Here is a 15,254-nt window from a genome sequence, read left to right as displayed (position 1 = left end):
CAAGAAGGTTGCTAAACCTAGCCACCCAAACCTATAACACCTACCACAAGGGTTAGTGCACATGTCAGTATAAAAAAGGCTAAAGAGAAAGCCAAACCTACAAAGTAGGAAGGAGGAGCACAAAAAAGAGAAAAGAGAAAATACATTGCTTAGGTTAAATATACGAGGAATAAACTAAATCTAATGAAAATAGCCTTTCAAGTGGTGAGTCACAATCCATCTTCAAATCTAGAAAACCTATGTGAGAATGTTAGAAATAATGCAAATTTATCAGGATTTCCTTACATTGATTTTGAAAACCTTAGAAAATTTGAAAAGAATGAAGTGGAGAAGGCAATATATGTCATGATGGCCAATTTTAAGAAAGCCCCTCTAAAGATTGCTAACTTTATGCCTTAAATTTTATATAAAAGAGTTAAGAAAAAATGGCATTAGTTTGAACTTAGAAAGGAAAATTATGGAGACATCCCTTGCTCAAGTTATGTCTAAACTTAGTAATGCACAGATAATTAAATCCATAAGGAAATATGTTGTTAGATTTGTCCCTAAATATAGAGCCTTCAGTATATTGCATAATAACATAGAAGATGTTGTAAAGAAGATTACAGAGATGTGGAAAGTTACATATGGGTTAGCTACAGTCAAAGTAGGAGAACAAGAGCCTATAGAGGTTAAATATGATGAAGAAGATGACAATAATGAAGGCATAGTTGAGGAAGGTACTAAAATGAATGTAAATAATTAGGCAATAGTTGAGAAAGAGTATCAAGAAGAACATAGTGTACAAGATACGTAATTTCCAAATGTCTATCCTTAAAAAATAACAAGTATGAGTACTGAAACTATCATAGTAAAGGATGTTTCAGATCTCACTACTCATAACATCAATCCCCTAGTCGAGAAAGACTTGAAAAAGATACTTGATCAATCTACACTGTAGGCTAAATTATGTAACGACTCTATATTGGTGAGTGTAGATGAAATTTAAAAATCTATGACTAACACTACAGGGGAAGAGGTGAAAACACAAGAACCACCTACCATCACCCCTTGAGTCACTAATGTACAACCTTCAGATAAAATACTAGAATTTACACCTACAAAGGTTGATACACTTGTAAAAGATAAAGTGGAAACTCAAGCCTCTATTTAAACACAAAATCAAACAAGTCAAATAGATTTATTTGCACTTGCAAAAAAAATTCAAGGTGTGATTCAAGGCATTGTGATACAAAATAAAAAGTCTAGAGAGACTGAGTTGACACCCAAGTTGAAGGAGAAAGCAACAATTCAAGGCCTGGTAACTTTACCAAAATCTAGCACTCCTTCTAGTCACACTCTTGAGCGACTGAGTACAAATGCAACACCTTTGCAATTCTCAATGTTGAGTTTAAGTTCATCAAAGGTAGAAGAGGTAATAAGATAGGGAGATGTAAGCCTGGATGGAGAAATTGTTTTGCCAAAATATGATTATGCCACAATGACAGTAGGGCAGATCGGTATACTTCATGAAGCCCTAGCTAGAAAGAAATGTCAAGAACTACTTAGAAGGGAGCATAGGTAGAAACAAGCTTTGTTTGATATTAAAGACATCTTTATATATGCATTTAGCCAAGCTACTCCAAATGAAACCAAATCACTTATTAAACAATTGACAAATGTAATGGGAAAGGTAAGTGATGTAGACCTTGATACCAATGCAAAAATATTAGAATTTGGTCTAAAATGAAATTTTAAAGTAAAGTGAATGAGAAAATATCTGATGATATAGAACTTACACAAGTTGCATTGGCAACTAAGGTAGAGAGTGTGAAGAAGGTACTTGAGAACACTTTCTCTCTATACACCAAACTATGTAATCTTACACTCTTTACACAATAGACAAGGAGTCACATTTTGATCATGGAAAGTCAAATTAATTCATCAGGTGAAAAATTTCCTATGACTCTAGCTCAAAATGAGAAGCATTTTAGGACTTTATTTGAAACCCAGAGTTAGTTAGTATCATTATCTATAGATAAAGCCAACATAAGGCCCAAACTAATAGGCATCCAAACAACATTGACTCCTCACATGAAGATTTTGTACAAGGATTTAGGCTATATAGAAACTCTTATGAAGAAAGACCCCAATCTTTCTACATCAGATGGCCTAGTTCACCTTGCTGCCGAGTTCGCCATCCAAATTAAGTCTTTGGAGGTATCTTGTGACGATTGGGATACAACTCTTAAGATTACTCTTGAGGTCCATAAATCTTTCTTTGACAAACACACTATCAATGCATAGCCCATTAACATTAGTGTCAAAAAGGTGGAGAAAGAGAGAAAGTTAGCTTAATAAAAAGGAGAGAAAGAAAGCATGGAGGGGCAAGAAAAGAAAAAAAAGAAAATAAAAATATATTAGTTGAGGCATATCTACTCACCAAGAATAATATTTTGAGTACAAAACCAGATCTAACAACTTAGGGGGAGTTCTAAGATTTTGAGGTATTGGTTGTTGAAATTTTTTGAAATTTTGAAGTTTTCTATAGAAGCCAAATAAGAGATATGTTATGCTCATAAACATAATAATATTAATGCATGACCAGGTGTTTTTGACACTCATGTCAAAGGGGGAGATTGCTGATCTCAAATTGGTTTTGACTAGTCATTATCTATATACTTAATTCATTTACATAGTTCATGTTGAGAAAGTAGTTTGAGTGTATGTGCAATATTACCTTTAAATGCATTCAAAAGTATGTTTGGATTTAGATTCTACTTGCAACATACATTCCAAAGACAAGTGATTAATTCATACAAGTTGAATTTTTCATTTAAACCCCCCAAGTGACTAAAATCACTATAAATTTTTCAAGTAATTAAAATCACTATATATCTCCAAGGTTTATCTCCTAAAATAAAAATCAGATTACAAAATCTTACATATCAAGTCATTAGTGAGTTAGGCATCAAAAACATAAATCAATCTGTAAATATTCAAAGATCACAAACAACAAGCATAGACAACAAACCAAAAGGAATGACAAAACTCCCAGACAATAGAACACAAAGCAGTATGATCTACTTTTTACTGACACCTTGCAATCACAAACGATAGACCATTATCAACAATTTTAAAAATCCAAGATGCTAGAATATTATAGATGAAAAAATAATGAAAATGTTGACTTTCAAAAATTACAATGTAGATGACAAAACTCTGGCAGCACAGATGACAATTTAATAAATAATAGACTTAAGTTCACCCACAATGTAGACTAGGTTTTAGGATGAGATTAACATTAAATAGGATTTAATTTAATCCTAGAATTAAAGAATTTAATAAGGTGGAGAGAATTAAATAAATTGAAATTTATTTAAAAGAGGATTTTATAGTGTTATGTATTAGATAAATTTAATACATTAGAAGGAATGCACTTTAATTAAATTTAAATACGTTAGGAAAATTAACCTATTTCATTAAATAAGTAGAAGAATATGAAAAATATAATTAATTATCTAATATAGTGTTTGGGATGATTTTAAGCACCTACATGTGTGTGTGTGTGTGTGTGTGTGTGTGTGTGTGTGTGTGTAGAGAGAGAGAGAGAGAGAGAGAGAGAGAGAGAGAGAGAGATGTGTGTGTGCATAGAATTGGTACCATTCTATCTTCTAATTGTAATGAGGTGTTTAAGAAAAATATTTTCAACTTTTCTTCATTAACTCTTTGTCTAGAAGCTTCCATCTATGGGTAAAAGAACAAACCTGTGTCACCCTTTTGTAAAGGAAAATTCTAACAAAAGTGTAATTGTTCATCTTTAATGACATAAAATTAGTGTTATAGTTTTGAATTTGGAAATGAAGTAATCTAATGAAATGTATAGAAATTGATGAAGTTTAGGATTATAATTTTTAATAATTATTTGGCATAAGAATAAATATATTTTCTTAATATTTATAGATTAATTTTTAAGCATTGAAGAACATTGAAAATTAGTGGTCTAGTTCCCACCACAAAACTATATGTAAATAAACTTATTTTCATTTGATCTCAAACTATGTTATAGATGACATACATATCTAGAACAATAAAAAATAAAAATTGGCTTTAGACCTATATTTTCTCTTTTATAAGGATTGAAATCTCAACACACTAAAATTGATAGTTTTCATCTCCCAACACATTTTTAACTTATTTCCATTTGATCTTAGACTATGTTATAGATAACATACATATGTAGAATAATAAAAAATAAAAATTGGCTTTAGACCTATATTTTCTCTTTTATAAAGATTGAAATCTCAACTCACTTAAAATTGATAGTTTTCATCTCCCACCACATTTTTTAAAACAACTCTATTCCAACCAAGAAAATAATTGTAAATTCTAGAAGAGGACTCTCTCCTCTAGAACATCATTTAATGTTTAACTTTTTTTGATCTAATCCAATATCTTTTTCTTTCTCAAAATAGACATCTTTTTTAATGTTAAAATATGTGGTTGTAAATTTTTTTAATTATAATATGCTATATCTAATTAAAATACTATAAAGTCTATATAAGAGTATTCTTGACTCTGAGTTCTATAAAATAGTGTTTAAATATTATGAAAAAAAATCATAAAAATAGTAAGAGTTATTGAAAAAGTATAAAATATGCATTTAATAGACATTTCCAATTGGAAAAGTGTCAGGCCATATATAATTTAACTAGAATAAATTTATCTAGATCATATCTTAAAAAAAAAAAAAGATTTTTAGATAGAAATACTCAAATTCAATTGTTTTCATAAGTTAGCTTGAAAGGTGACACGTCTTTGTAATTTTACCCCTATGTTGTGATAATGTGTTTACAATTGTGAGCTTCTACCACTAAACTTTCTCCTGGGAGGATGGTATCATCAGAGAATTGTTGATGGGTTATCCTAGGTATGCCCTCTAAAGCTAATGCTCCTTTGACACATGACCCTTCTTAAGCATTATTGACACGTTTTCCAAAGGATTCCTCAATGCTAATGTGTAAGAATGAGAAATTGGGTTCTCTTGTCTTATACCTCTTGATATATTGAAAAATCATTGTGGTGTCCCATTGATGAGCAACAATATTTTTGGAGTAGCAATGAAGTTAAATATTAGATTTACCCATTAATGCAATAAACTAAAAGCTTCAAGAGTCTTGCAAAGGAATCTCCAATCTACTTTATCATAAGATTTTTTAATATATAATTTAATGAGCATGCAAGCTTCTTTGTTAATCTAAGAGTGAATTACATCTTGAATTATGATGATACTATTTAGAATTGATCTATTAGAAACAAATCTGGTTAGAATTTTTTTCATTATGTTGTCGTGGGTCTATCAAATGAAAGTCTCCAAGTTCTTTGTGAATAATTTTTTAAGAAATTGGGGATAAAAATTGTTAGGAATAAGGTGTCTCAACCTTGGATAATTCCTATTCTTATTATTTGTTTTCCAAATTTCTTTTTTACAAATAATGTATTTAAGTGTGAGTGTACATGTCTAGTTGGCATGTTGAAGTGTCACTCCACTTGCATGTGTCAGCCTCTTGAATTATGTATAAAGAAATCATGACTAAAATAGTTATGATGGATTCCTATGACGCATAAGAGCTATCTTTGGAATAATTAATTGTGTGTAAGGAAATCATGAATAAAATGGTTATCACAGATTCCTATGACATGTAAGAACTATTTTTTGAAGATTTAATTGCATGTAAAGAAATCTTGACTAAAATAGTTATGATGGATTCCTATGACACATAAAAGCTATCTTTGGAAGATGCCCTAAAAATGGAAAGTGCATTATATAAGCACTTTGATGGCTATATGTAGTTTAGGGAGTGTGACTAGTATATTGTTAATTTCTACTAGATAAGTCTTCAATGTTGTAAAAGAGCTTGCACTGTAAACATGTTGTAACTTTTGAGTTGAAGATAATACATTGTGTAGGTTTTTGAGGGGTGGGGTTGTTTTACCAAAAGGTTTCTCCCCACTAGCATATCTTTGTGTTTATGTGTTATTATTTCTCTATCTATTTTTTTATCCATGGGTTGGCTACAATATTATTGTTTACATAATATTGAATTTTTAATTATAAGTATTTAATAGGAATTTACACAATACTTTCCTTTAGAGATTAGTCTAGGAAGTTGTTTCCACACCTGAATTTCCTTACAAGTGGTATTAGAGCTTGATCAACTTTTGATGCTAGTTGTTGGATAGGATTTTTTGAGCTAATTTCAAGTTTGAGTGGGAGTTTTGTGTAGAGAATTCTAAATCTTATTTGTATATTGAGATGGCTAGTTCATCATACAAAAAAATGAAGGTGGAGAAATTTAATTACAATGATTTCAAGTTGTGGAAACTCAAGATGGAAGACTTGCTTGAAGATCATGATCTGTGGGAGTCAACTTCACTTGATGTTAGACCCACAACAATATCTTAAGAAAATTGGGATCTCAAGGATCAGAAATGTGAGGGTCTCATTAGACTCTATCTAGCTAATTCAGTTCTCCTTAATGTTCTTGATGAGAAGACTATAAACTATTTGTGGAAATGACTTGGGTCTGTGCATTAGGCTAAATCTTTGGTGAACAAGTGTTCTTAAGGAAGAAGTTGTACTCTATAAGAATGGAGGAAGGAGGATCTATTATAGATAATCTAAATGCTTTTAATTTACTAATTGCATAGTTGACATCATCTGGTGTCAAGATAGAGGAGGAGGATCAATGTATGACCCTATTATGATCCTTGCCAGATTCATGGGACCATCTTGCGATGGCTCTTCGAAGTACTTTAGTCACTTTTAGAATGGATGATGTGGTGTCCTTTTTGTTATCTAAGGAGATGATGAGAAAGTCACCAGAATTAGATAAGGAAGCTCTTGCTATTCATTGTAGATCCAACGAAAGAGGAAAGAAAAATGACAATAATTCTAGAAAGGGTAGATCCAAATCCCTTGGAAAATCAAAGTCTCCTAGAAATTCCATGGAAAAATGTTGGAACTGTGATAAGACTAGGCACTTCTGTAAAAACTGTAAAGAGCCAAAGAAAAAGAAGACCTCATATTTAGCTTCAAAAAAATCTCACGAAGATGGTGATGCTTTCATTGTAGCCTTGGTAGCACATGCATCTAATGATGTGTGGTTGATAGACTTGGGTCCTTTCCACATGACCTCTCATTGAAGTTGGTTCTCAAAGTATGAAGCTTTCAATGGTGGAAAGGTATACTTGGGTGATGATTCTCACCTAAAGATAGTGGGACAAAGATGGGTCACTATTAGATTCCCTGATGGATGAGTACAGGGGATCAACAGGGTAATGCACATCCCTAGTTTGGCGCAAATCCTATTATCTGTAAGTATGTTTAATGATGTAGGTTTGCAAGTTGTTTTTTCTAAAGATAAGAGTAAGATGGTGAGAGGAGCTATGGTGCTTTCTAAGGGTATTAGGAGAGGTACTATATTTCAGCTCGATGCATGCATTTCTCAGTGTAATAGTTCAAGTTTATTTCAAAGAAGAGAGAAACTGTCACTTCAGCCCCACCATTTGAACAAGAAATAAAGAAGACTATGGTTATTGGTTCTAATGGTAGTGCATCATGTGTACCTAAGGGTGCAAACACATTGGAAGGAAAGCTTCCTGTAGAAAAGACAATAATGTGGCATATGAGACTTGGCCACATTGGTGAGAAGGGTCTTAGCACCCTAAAGAACAAGAACCTTGTTGATGGGTTAAATGATTGTAATCTTGAATTTGAATATTTTGTGACCATTGTGTCTATGGTAAAAAAAAATTGTATTCAATTTTACTCTAGTTCCAAATCTCTTGATGTTTTGGATCTTATTCATTCTGATGGATTTGGTCCTCTAAAAGTTTCTTCAATCTCCAAGTCTATAGTTTTTGTATCTTTCATAGATGATTATAGTAGAAGGAAATGGATTTATTTCATGAAAATTAAGACACAAGTCTTTCATCAGTTCAAGGAATTTAAAGCTCTTGTATATAATTAGACTAGTATGAAGATTAAGTGTGTGAGAACTAACAATGGTGGTGAGTTTTTCTTAGTAGAGTTTGAATAGTTCTGTTAAGAACAAGGTATCAAGAACCATAAGAAAAATCCTTATACCCCACAACAAAATGTAGTTGCAAAAAGAATTAACAAGACACTGATGGAGAAGGCTAGGAGTATGCCCAGTGGAGCTAGTCTTGAACAAATTTTTTGAGATGAAGTTGTGGCCACTACTTGATATCTGGTTATTAGATCTCCTACATTAGCTCTTGTTGGTAAGACACCCATGGAGGTTTGGTTTAGTAAGAAGCATTCAATTAGAAATCTTCATATTTTTAGTTGTGAAGCTTATGCACATGTTCCAAAGGAGAAAAGATCTAGGTTTGAAAATAAAGCTATCAAATGTATTTTCATTGAATATAGTGTTGTTATGAAAGGGTACAAGCATTGGGACCCTGTGACTAGTAAGGTGTTGTATAGAAAAAATGTTATTTTTAGAGAGCTAACATTTTCTCCTATTGTGCTACAACCAGATGAAAAGGAAAATAAGGAAGATATTGTCCAGTTGCCTCCTACCCCTGAGAAGACTAAATAGAAAGACCATGTTGGGTATAATGATGAGGAGAGTTTTAGTAGCTCTGACAGTTCAAAAGAAGAGGAAGAACAACCTCAACCTCAACCCTTGAGGACATCTATGAGAGTAAGGAAGTAGCCAAAAAGGTTTGGTTATTCTATGTTAGATTCTAGTTGTGTCTTTTCTTTGATTACTAACACTGATGAGCCTAGATCTATGAAAAGGGCTTTGGATATGGAAGATGTAGGTTCCTAGATTGAGGCCATGGATGATGAAATGGCTTAGTTGGATGAAAAAAAAACTTGGGACCTTGCAAATTTTCCTAAAGGACAAAAACATGTTGGTAGCAAATGGGTGTTCATGAAGAAATTTTGTGCAGATGGTAGTGTTGAAAGGTACAAAGCTAGATTGGATTTGAAGGGGTATTCAAAGGTAGAGGGATAGATTATGGTGAAATATTTTCTCCTGTTGCAAAGTTAACATCCATTAGATTTATATTTTCTCTTGCTGCATCATTTTATTTAGAGATAGAATAGATGCATGTGAAGACAACTTTCCTTCATGGTGATTTGGAGGAAGAGATTTATATGTCACAGCCTGAGCACTACATCATTAAAGGTAAATAATATTTTGTTTACAGATTAAAGAAGTCTCTGTATGGTTTGAAAAAAATTGCTAGGATGTAGTACCTTAAGTTTGATGCCTTTATGTTGTCAATTAGATTTGTAAGATCTAAATTAGATCATTGTGTTTATTTCAGACTTGAAAATCATTGCCTTCTTATCATTGCATTATATGATGATGATATGTTGTTGTTTGTGAAGGGTAATGATATGATTTTTGATTTTAAATCTAAGTTGTTAGCACAGTTTGAGATGAAAGATCCTTGTGAAGCAAGATACATCTTGGGTATGTAAATTAGTAGCAATAGGTCTAACAAAAAACTTTGGTTGAGTCAGACTAAGTATGAAAAGTGTGTGTTAGACCGGTTTAGCATGGCTGATTGTAGACCATTGCGTGTTCCAAAGCCTCCTAGAGAGGTGGAGAGTATGTATAGAGTACCTTATGCTAGTTCAGTTTGTAGTGTTATGTATGCTATGGTCTGTAGTAGACTAGATTGCCCAAGTAGTGGGAGTTCTGAGCCGGTATATGGCTAATCTTGGATGGGTACATTGGGATGTAGTTAAGAAAGTATTTAGATATTTGAGGGGTACATCAAATTACTCCATTTGTTATCATCGTAACTCTTCTTGAGCTCTATATTCAATTTGTATTCATGGGTTTGTGGATTTAGATTGGGCAGGTGATATTAATAGTAAAAGATCCAACAAAGGTTATCTGTTTAATATGTTTGGTGGTGTCATTAGTTGGATGAGTAACTAACAACCTATTGTTTTTTTTTCCACTACAAAAGTTGACTACATGGCTTCTACTCATGCTTCTAAGGAAGCCATTTGGCTTAGGAGATTGTGCTCTAATATTGGTGTTGATGCAAGACAGATTACTATTTGTTGGGAGAGTTAGAGTGCCATTTTCCTTGCAAAGAATCCAACTTTCCATGCCAGAATGAAGCACATTGATGTGCAGTTTCACTTTGTGAGAGATATGGTGGAAGATGGAAAGGTAAATTTGGAGAAGGTAGATACTATAAAGAATCTTGTAGATGCATCAACAAAACTAGTGGGCATAGAGAAGTTTGGATGTTGTTCAAAGTCTATGGGCCTTTCAACCTATAGCGGTTAGTTCTTGTTATGTTCCTATTGCTCTTACAAGGTGTTTGACAAGTGGGAGAATGTTAAGAATAAGGTGTCTCAACCTTGGATAATTCCTATTCTTATTATTTGTTTTGTAAATTTAGTTTTTGCAAATAATGTATTTAAGTGTGAGTGTACATGTCTAGTTGGCATGTTGATGTGTCACTCCGCTTGCATGTTTTGGCATCTTGAATTGTGTGTAAGGAAATTTGACTGAAGTGGTTATGTTGGATTCCTATGACGCGTAAGAGATATCTTTGGAACATTTAATTGTGTGTAAGAAAATGTGACTAAAATGGTTATGATGGATTCTTATGATGTGTAAGAACTATTTTTTAAAGATTTGATTATGTGTAAGGAAATCATGACTAAAACAGTTATGATAGATTCCTATGACATGTAAGAGCTATCTTTGGAAGATGCCCTAAAAATGGAAAGTGCATTATATAAGCACTTTGAGGGTTATAGATAGTTGACGGAGTGTGAGTAGTATATTGTTGATTGCTACTAGATATGTCTTCCATTTTCTAAAAGAGCTTGCACTATAAGTATGTTGTAACCTTTGAGTTGGAGATAATACATTGTGTAGGTTTTGGAGCGGTGGGGTTGTTTAAGGTTCAAAAGGTTTTACCACATAGGCATATTTTTGTCTTTATGTGTTATTATTTCTCTATCTTTTTTTGTATCCATGGTTGGCTGCAATATTATTGTTTACATAATATTGAATCTATAATTGTAAGGATTTAATAGGAATTTGCACAATACTTTCCTTAAGATATTAGTGTAAGAAGTTGTTTCTGCACTTGAGTTTCCTTACAAAAATGTGCTATTGATTTGTACTAGAAATTATCCTAAATTCTTAGTAGCTTCTCTTTCTTTCCACAAAGCTTCATCTAGTATGTCCCAACAAATATGTAAAAAGAATTCTTGGATTAAGATTAAATAGTAAAGATCTAATTTATTCTTTCGAGAAAGTCTTGTTTAGGAATTTATTGTCTTTGGCTATTAGTCTTGGTATGACATTGAACATAGTGTTCTAGACTCTTAAGTTTGGTATTCATAGTTATTAAGGATATTAGAGAAATAGTCTACAAAACATTTATTCTATTTGTTTTGGATTCCCTATTTTTTATGTATTAGATATTAGCCAAGAGAGGGAGGCTAACCCCATAGTACATAAGACTTTTAGAATAGCTGGTACTTACCCCTTACTATCTAGCCAACACCTTTTTTGTACATCAAAAATATCTTAATGATTAATAACATAACAAGGCACTTCTTAGTATTAGTATCAACAAAACTACCCATAACATACATACGATACCAAAAAGGAACCAAACAAAATAAATTAAGGCACTACTATTAATACGATTAATATCTACTATAATACAAAAATGACACAATGGGCATTAAATTCATTGTTAACCATAACATAATAAAAGAAAAAGAAATAAAGGCATAGAGGCTAATTCTTGTTTTTCTCCTCTAGGTCCTCCCCATCCTTCTGATTGAGATCCTCCATGGCCAATTTGTCCTCCTCCTCCTTGAAGGATTTTTCTAGTAGCATCTTGAGCCAATCATTCACCAAAAAGATATAGAGGGAGTAGGTGGTATCACACTCTTTCCCCACTTCCTTCTCATTCTTATTTACGTACAGAAAGTACAAAATGGTTTCCTCTAAGTGCATGACCTTTATAGAGAATTGTAAAAGGGTTCCAACATTATGGCATAGGGCCTCCTGATTGTTGGTTGGGTCATGCATGGAATTCTCTAGCCTATCCAAACTAGCTTTGCATTTATCCTACCCATGGTCATGACACCCGTTCTTCCCCCCACCCTTAGCAACTTCCTTCATAGGGGATGTGATATCTTCCTCCAAGCTCTTATCTAAGGATGCATTGGCTTCCATGGTGTCCAAAATGTGGGAAAGGCTAGGAAAATCCTTACTTTTGGAGCTAGTGTGCATCACTTTCTTCCTCCTCATGGTGGATTTCATTTAAGTCTCCATTGATTCTAAACTCACATCTTGTTTTGGGGGTGTCTTGAATTTTTTCATTTTGGATTCTCTATTCTATAGCTTATCCATCCTTGAATTTAGCTATTATTTTGATGATCCTATTTTTAATAGTCCCATTATGAAAAAAATTCATGTTTTGATGCCATCTAATAGCCATATTTCCCTTGATTTTTATTTCCAAAAGATTTCTTCTTTTGCTAATATAGATTCTTGTTTGGTAAGTAGGTTTTTTTTTAAACGTATTTATTTTCATTGAAACCTTTGTTGGCAATATGGTCAGATAGATGTCTTGATGGTTATCATTTATGGCAACATGTCGTCAACATTTATTTATGTATTTAGAGATAGAAAATTATTTTACGTGTTAAATAATATGGAGCAGTACAAATAACAAATCTTAAGGGTACAAACAACTTATTTTAAGTTAGCTTTCATATAGTTAATAAAAGATTCATGACATTGTCATGATGATGTGGTTAAGTGCACAAATGTGTATAGTCAATATAGTGCAAGTTATGATTAAAATACCAATGCGGGTATTAAATAGAGCATTATTAGTAAACAGAGTTGTACAACCTTAGGAATTATTTTGGTTATGAAATAATTACTAAGTTATGGTGAGGTGACTTTATGGATATTATTTTATAAATTATGTCAAGCGTGTGAACACATGAAGGTCGACTAAACAGATTTTTGTAATTGTGCAAGGTATAAGTAGAGATCTTATATTGTGCAGTTATTATGGAAATTGGGTGACGTTGTGAGATGTTGTAGATTTGATGTGAACTATTTTACAAGCCCTATGTGATGTGAGATCATATGTTTGATTAGAGAAAGTGTGAGTTACAATAGTAAAGCAAGTATTGTATGTATACCTATCTTGTGAAGAACTAAATTGTATAATTACATGTTAGGGCAGTGGACTCTTCTTGCATATGCTACATTTTTTCTACCAACTCTAACAGGGTTGAGGCTTCTAACAAGGACTAGTCTCCTAAAAGGGACTCAAGACACTATATATATTTCATAGACTCCTAACAAGGTCAATATCCTTAATAGGATCCTACTTTTTAGTGAATAATCTTGTGGGCAGCATCCCCACTGAGGTTTTCTCTTAGTCAGGGTTTCCCTACTTAACAAATAATGGTGTTATGAGTTATCTATGTGCATGATTATATTTATTGTTCAACATTGTTGTTTTACTTTCATATGAAAGTTATAAAATAAGTAATAATATTTAGTTTTGGGCAAAAATTTGTAGAATACTGATTCACACCTCCACCCACACCCCCCTCCCCCTCAAGTATCATCTATTCCTAACAATTGGTATCAATGCCTAGTTACTTTGAAGAGGCTTAACAAATTAAGTAAGATCCTAGTGAACATGGAACAATTGGAGAAAAATCTTGAAGAAGATCTTGAGTAGATTGATCTTCTTACAAAAGAAAGAGACACCTTGAAAGATAGATACAAAGATACAAAATTTTACATTGGTTAATTGAAAGATGAGAATGATGATCTACAATTTGGCAAGGAACTAATTGCACAAACTAGTGACAATTATGAAATAGGATATCTTTAAAAGAAAAATGAGATCTTGAAACATGACCTAAAGATAGTTGAGATTAAGTTCAATCTTAAGAAAAATGCTACAATTAGTGAACCAGGACCAAAAACTAAGAATACAGATCTTAGATCCTAGTTACATCAAGTTACATCTAAATTAGATATTATGAAGATTGAACATGCTAAGTTAGAAAAGTACAACATTGTTGTGAAAAGAGAATTGAAACAAGGTAAACAATAGGTAAAGAAACTTAATTCTAGTAGTGAGAAGATAGATCAATAGATATTTCATCAAAGAACTTCTTATGACAAGACATGACTAGGATATCTAATTGGAGAGAAATCAGCCAAGAAAGTTAAAATCATAAGAGAAATAGAGCCAATTACTAAATCCCCTAAGTAATTTGATCTAAGAAAGGTAGAATCAAGCACATCTACTAAAGTATCAAAGGAAATTGAGTTCATTTGTTTGATAGCTAAACCTAATGAACCTGAGAAAATAGAGCAAGTCAATCCAACCAAGGAAGTAAGACATGAATTTAGAGGTAGATGCTTCATTTGTAATGAAGTTTGATATATGAAGAGAGACTACACAGGTAAGTCTTTAAAAACCATTACTAATTTCTATTGTTATAATTATCATTACTATGGACATAAGGCAATAGATTGTGAGAAACCTAAATTTGATGGCAATAATGAGAATAGTAGAATGTTTAGGATTACTACCCCTACAAGTAATGGAAGAGGTAGATCTCATAGTAGATCTAATGGTGGAGAAAAACATGATGGTGAAAGGAAGTAGTTTGTGTGTTAGAAGTGTAACAATCCTAGATATATTGGAAGGAATTGTAGAACACCTAAGAATTGAAACAGAATGAGTTAGAGAAGTAGTGCATGTATATTTTAGTTATGCAATAATTTTGGACACATGGAAAAATTTTGTAGAATGGATAGAAGGAACCTTAATAAAAATCCTAATAAAAAAGGAACAACAACAAAGATAATAAAAGGAATGAGAATGCAAGTGATAATAGTTAGAAAGAAGTAATTAAATAACATGTTGATGAGTTCAAGGAATCATTTGTGAAAGCTTTTAATCCTGAAAGCTCTTGCAGAGTGTTGGAGAAATAGTTATTTGATGCACCTAATGGGAAGTTGAAGTCACAAATTGTTTATGGCTCATCCTACCTGAAATCAGTAGTTCTAGTAGAGACTGAGCATCAATTGGTTAGAATTGATGTGAGAGAGCAAGTCATAGGTTGGGCAGCTATCAGAAGGTAGAATACATAGAGAGGAAGCTATGGTCTAGTGCGAATGAATTAATATTATTGC

The sequence above is a fragment of the Cupressus sempervirens genome, chromosome 4 (genome assembly GCF_028749045.1).
Source record: "Cupressus sempervirens isolate cs-2001-9-10 chromosome 4, ASM2874904v1, whole genome shotgun sequence".
Classification (NCBI taxonomy): domain Eukaryota; kingdom Viridiplantae; phylum Streptophyta; class Pinopsida; order Cupressales; family Cupressaceae; genus Cupressus; species Cupressus sempervirens.
The sequence above is the reverse complement of the archived record's forward strand: the minus strand, read 5'-3'. Positions refer to the sequence as shown.